A 6,085-nucleotide genomic window follows, 5' to 3' on the forward strand; every position below is an offset into this window, starting at 1 on the left:
AACAGGTTCGACTCAGTATTTGGGGACATGACAGCGGCGTGAAAAGAACCAAAATAGGGAGGAGGGGTCGGGATTATTAAAATATGTTTGGTCTGTTTGCTGCAGGAGGCGCAGCAGATTCCTGGGGTTCATTTAAATATTATAAATGTACCACAGTCCAAATAAAGAACCATGTTTTCTTTGCTTAAAGACAAATAAAGGCTGGGATTGTAAATACAGAAGCTTGAGTAGTTAGAAGTTGATTTTGAGAACCTGCACACAACCAGTTTGTGGAGAAAAACTGATTAATTGAGTTTATACCAGTTTAAATAAAACCTAAAACCCTTTACGTTGAGCTGCTTGTATTAGTTTACTGCTAATCACTGGTTACCAGTCAGCGAATAGAGATGACACACATCTCCAGTAATGTCAGAATCAGCCAGAATGTTATATCTAAATTTAAATGTAATCTCTTTGAATGTCTAGTGCATTTCTTAAAATTATATATTCTTAATTCAATTTAATGTATTTACAGGATATTTTCATTCAACTGCAACATTTCTTCATTTGTCCCTTTTCATGTTCTCTTTAAGTTATAACTGTGGATCTCAGCCCACGTAAAAACAGGAAATAACTATTATACATATGTAATGTGTATTCTTAATATATGAATATAAAGGTATAAACATTGAATAAATAGTCTGTAATGTATGATACAGTTGTAAGCAGATGATCATTACACCACTGTCTCAGATTGTGTAACTCTTGGTGTCAGGTTGAGCTTCCAGCGCCCTCAAGCGGCCATGTATTCACATTACAACTGAAGGCACCACAACCAGACACTGAACACATCTAGGTATTTTTTATTTAAAGCAACACGAGGCAACTTCTACTAAGCGACAGCGCCCTCTGCAGCCACATGGGGGGATTACTTAATGAAGTGGATTTCATGTTAATGTGTTTGAACCTAATGAGTCTTTAAGTGGATCTACAGTTCAGCTTTACTCTTCAACCTGCTGCACCTGGATCAGTCAGTTCTTCACTTCTCACAGGAGCTCGTACCCACTCACCAAGGTTAGAACAAACATGAGGAGGTGAGGAGTGGGAATGAAAGGAAACAAGGAGACATAACAAGGAGACATGACAACACAGGTCAAATAAAGCAGAGACTTCCTCTGAATGGTCTATCAAATCAAATTTATTGAATTTTAAAGGGGTGCTCTGAATTCACTAGTTGCAGCTACAGTACATAACTCATCTTATACATCAATTGTTTTAAGTTAGATTCCAAATAAAACAGTCCAGTCTCTTTTTAGATAACAAAGTTCCTCAGAAAAGGTCACGCTACAAAAAAAAAAAGGACAGATGCATCAAATCTGATCGATAGATATGTATGAAAAAATCAAAAAATAAAGTGGGGCAGGAAGTGTTGAAGGTTGTGAAGGTTCCGCCTTCACGTCATTCACACACCCGGAGCAAAGATGAGGTGAATAACATGAAGAGCAGATTTAAAATCTCCCAAAACTTCCACTTCTGCCAAAACTGATGAAAAGCTTTAAAATCAACAGACACAGCAAACATAGTCCAGACTAGAACCAGTCTATGCTTTACAGGGTTTCATCCTAAAATGATTCCAGTTAAAAAACAACATCATGGGATTTGCGCGATGATTTGAAAATATAAATTAAATGCTACAAAATGTGAAATCCTACTAAATAAGATCATAAAGCCTTTAATTTGAATTCTCATTCTAGCTATAGATGCATAGCGATCTGTTTTTTTTTAAAATAGTTTCAATCACCGTCTTTAATCTGATTCGATTGTGGTGAAAAACCAAAAGTGTCATGGTCCCGGAGGACTTAATGGTGATGATGGTAATAAACCAGTAAATAAAGCCACAACCTGTAAACACTGGCTGCCAGCTTTGCTCTTTCTTGAGTCTAATGCCGCATTCACATCATTTCAGAAGAAAAAGCAAACGATGGAATATTGATGCTACAAGTTTAAAAGCAGAATCTGTCTCTCTTTTATTCTCAACTCCTATTTCATGCAAATATTATAATATAGTCTGACCCCCCCACCCCTGCAGTTAATCCAACATGACATGAATGTAGCTTTAAACTATTTCCTTCGAGCGTTCTTTGTTTATACCGAGAAAAGGACCAACTCTGTGCAGATATGTGACGATGCAAAGCAGCAAAATACTAAAACAAGGTTGGGTGTTCTTTTTTTTTTATCCTTTGTCAACTGTATGGTCGTTGAGTACGCAAAGTTATGCACCGAGCTGATACCACATCTTTAAAGTATAGAGGTTTCACCCAGACAAAACTGTAATCTGGAAATCCCTTCTTTGATTTCCCGATGTGTAGCGTTAGCCAGTTCTAGCTAAGATGTCAGCAACGTGGAGATATTTCATGCTGGGAGGGAAGAATTCTATCAGAGCATCTCTGCATTAAATGATGGGAAAACCACCAAAGTTAGCCATCGCTGCTTCACTGGTTAACAACCCGTGCTATTTACAGCCCCACTTGCAGACATCCTGCCAATGAGCCTCAAAGAAAACACATTAAACAAATAATTTAACACAAAACCCGCTTAATTCAGCGTTTTTTACTTATTTTAAATATCAAGTCTGTTGATTTTGTCGAGGAAACGTCTGTAGATAATTCCTGGAGAAGCAAACTTCCTCTTTTGTCAATGTTTAGATCGAGAGACGACATAAAATGATATTGTGCATTTAATGTGTCTGTGAAATGTAGAATTATAATCATAATGTAGTTTCAGAAGCCAGAACACGTCAACGTCCTCTGTGTGACAGTTGCATGTTATTGGAGAATGGACTTAACACCTGATTAGTGTGTATTTGCTCCACCACCTCCTCAGATCACACACCCACCAGGTCGGTTTCCCTCGAGAATCCGAACACACACGATAAGACTCGAGGGTCTTATTTTGGGGGAAATCTGGTGTAATTCATGTATTTTTAAAAGAAAAATCATCTACAGCAGATCTAAAAACACTGAAAAAAATCAAAACAGATCTCTCTTCATGCCACTACAGTCACTATGATCGACTAAAGTGCCTGACAGTCTTTGGTTTACCAACCCCCGGGAGTTTAAGGATCAGAAGCCGTGTCAGAAATTATAAATAGAAGCAAATCAAGGAACAAAATATGTTGAAATCACACGTAAAGAAAAAGAAACTGCATCTTCAGTCAGTCTCACAATAAACCTCTTAACACACACTCACACACGTCATCAGACTTCATCAAACCCTGAGCAGAGGTGGAACTTAAGACTTTGTAAGTTAAGAATCTATTGACTGTTTAGATATGTGATCTGTGTTTAACCAGGAAGCTTCCACACTGTGTTCTGAGGGATTCTCTGTGGCTCTAAAATGATGTCCTCACATTTTAAATCACGTTAAGTCTGATTAATTCATGATTGAGGTATTTTCTAAAACAAAATCAAAAAAACATACATTGGCCAATCCATAAAATCTGTTTATTTTTTTAAATCAAGCGTCAATATAGCAATTCCATTTGAAGTTTGGACATGTGTCCCTAAAATATGCAACAAAAAAAACAGGAACAAAATCATTGATTGATAAAATATAATAAAGCGTTGATGAAAAACAGTGGAATGTTATATTATCTGTATTTATTCCACGATTATTTTTTTAAGCCAAGAGAGAAAAGGCTCATTTTAAAATTTAAATGGTCCAGCTCACTGAATTTCATTTGTATAACTGTCAGTTAATTTTGACAGTTTTTCCATAACTGTCAAATGGACCCGTCAGAATAAGAGCAAAATTGAGATGAAACAAATGCTTTGAAAAGCTTAATATGAGGTTCAGTTTCAGTGAAAAAATCGAGGGGGGATTTTTTTCTGCAAAGCTCAAACAGGTCACTACACCTCAGAAAGTGTTTCTTCCATGATGTTCTTTCAAATGCAAAGCTATGCATGAAAATTGCCAATTTGAAATCGTGGAAATCTTCCGAAAAGCATGAAAACAAAGCAGCGTGTGGGTTTCTACAGTGTTCAGTGGAGAGTGAGGTCGTCCTGGCTCAAATCTGAGATATACATGCATCTGAAGGAGGTAAATGAAATGAGAGACACGCTCACGTTTCAACAGAAAAGCCCCAACTACTCCTGAACTAATCCCGATGGTCGTGTGCCTGAGAACTGCTGAGTGGCCGAGCAGATAATCCCGACCACAGATGGCAGCAGAGAGGAGGGTGGCACACAACAGACCCGGGATCAGCTACCAGGAGGAGGCTGGAGAGGATATGGATGGAAGGGAAGAGGATGGGTTGATCAAATAAATAAAATAAAATAAAAGCAATGAACTGCAGCTTTTAATTCTTAAATAAAAATAATAAATGAGAACGGTTGATTTATGTAACAACCAATGGGACTACAGTGAGAGTGGAGACCTTTAACAAGCACTTAAATACATCATAAAGTGTAAGAGTAAAATTCACCATATTTTCTTCTTGGTGGCTGATTTGCCTTTTTACACTACGCACCCAGAGAGTGGATGGAAGAGGCCGAGCAGAGTTAAAACGGGACAGTTAAAATATAAATTAAAAGAGGGAGAGTTGAGCCGAGAGCAGAACAAAGAGACTGGGATGTTTTTCCAGTAACAGCGGCCCAGTGAACCGTGGACAGAAAGAGGCCGGCACTCTGCTGGGCTCCGGCCAAACCGGTCAAACAGGCCCATCATTCAGCAGCTCATCTCCCATTACCCCCCCCGTCCTCGTACTGTTGGTCAGCAAACAGACCGTCTGTCCACAATCAGGACGACTCATCACCTCCTCTGTTCAACGCTGCTTCCAACAGACACGGCTGTTTACCGCAAGAACAAGATTTCAGAACAAGGGAACAGGAACACGACAGACGCCACAATGTCCCAAAGATAGTTTCTGTCATTTTATCACAACTGATGTTTGTTCCCGTGTTAACTTGTCAGATACGTTTTGTTTTTTTCTTTGTTATTCGATGATATAGAACTGGGTGAAACATCATGATTAACACGACTGGCTGAGTCTGCATGTTGACGGGATCCTGACACCACGGCTCCACTCGGATATCACTACTCTGCAGATTCTGGCTCCACGTGACATTAAAAGATGAATCCGAGATATTTTGGCTCCATTTGTTTAGCAGGGAGAAGGTGGAGACACCACACATGATTATTTACAGTCTATGGTGCAGAGAGATGAAAAGTTTGACTTATATCAGTGGGAAAAACTAATATTTGATATTTTATATTCTAATCATGCGGGAAAATTCTAATGGTTCTGATGCGGCTGCTGCTCAGCAGAAAGCACTGGGTTGTTTTATTGTAAAACGGAAGAAACTCAAAAAAACTAAAGAAGTTCGTCACCAAAACATTCAAGAAAACAAAAATTCAACAAAAAAATTCACATATGAAAAGGAAAAGCTGTTCGCCTCCTTTTAGAGAAAAATGCTACTGAGATAACTTCACCAACGACCAGAGTCCGTTAACTCACTTGGTTTCAGAGTGTCGTTAAGCATTCGGCTTCGAGTGATGCATCTTGTTTGTGTTCAAGCTCAGAAACCGATCGATCGAGTCAGTTTCCAAACAGCAAACCTCGTTTCACATTTGTCGACAGAGCTTCATCTGTAATAGTGTTGTTGTTGCTGTACGCGTCAAAAACTGTAAATATACACTTTGCAGTTTTCAGCAGTTCGAGGGTAAATTTGAAAGATATGTGGAGAACAAACAAAATAAAAGAGGAAAACTTCACACATAATTCTTCAAGCTTTTGTGGTTTGGAGTCCTGGTAGAAATGTACAGTGGGAAATGAATGTAGTTTCCCCCAAATATTTAAAAAGATCATGACATACGGAGGCGTGGGTCGATTAGATATGGCTTGACGTTAGTGTTGTATAGATGCACTGCAGCCTCTTTTTGCATAGGTAAAAAAAGGCCATTAACACATTCTTAATCAGTTAGTTCAGTATAAAGCTTGAATGACCAAGAATATTATCCAAGGATTTAAAATAACAGGGTCTAAGACTGTGAATGAAACAAACCCTGCAGAAATAATATCTTCTACTCATTACTTGATATGAAGAAA

The sequence above is a fragment of the Limanda limanda genome, chromosome 14, assembly GCF_963576545.1.
Source record: "Limanda limanda chromosome 14, fLimLim1.1, whole genome shotgun sequence".
In the NCBI taxonomy this organism is placed as follows: domain Eukaryota; kingdom Metazoa; phylum Chordata; class Actinopteri; order Pleuronectiformes; family Pleuronectidae; genus Limanda; species Limanda limanda.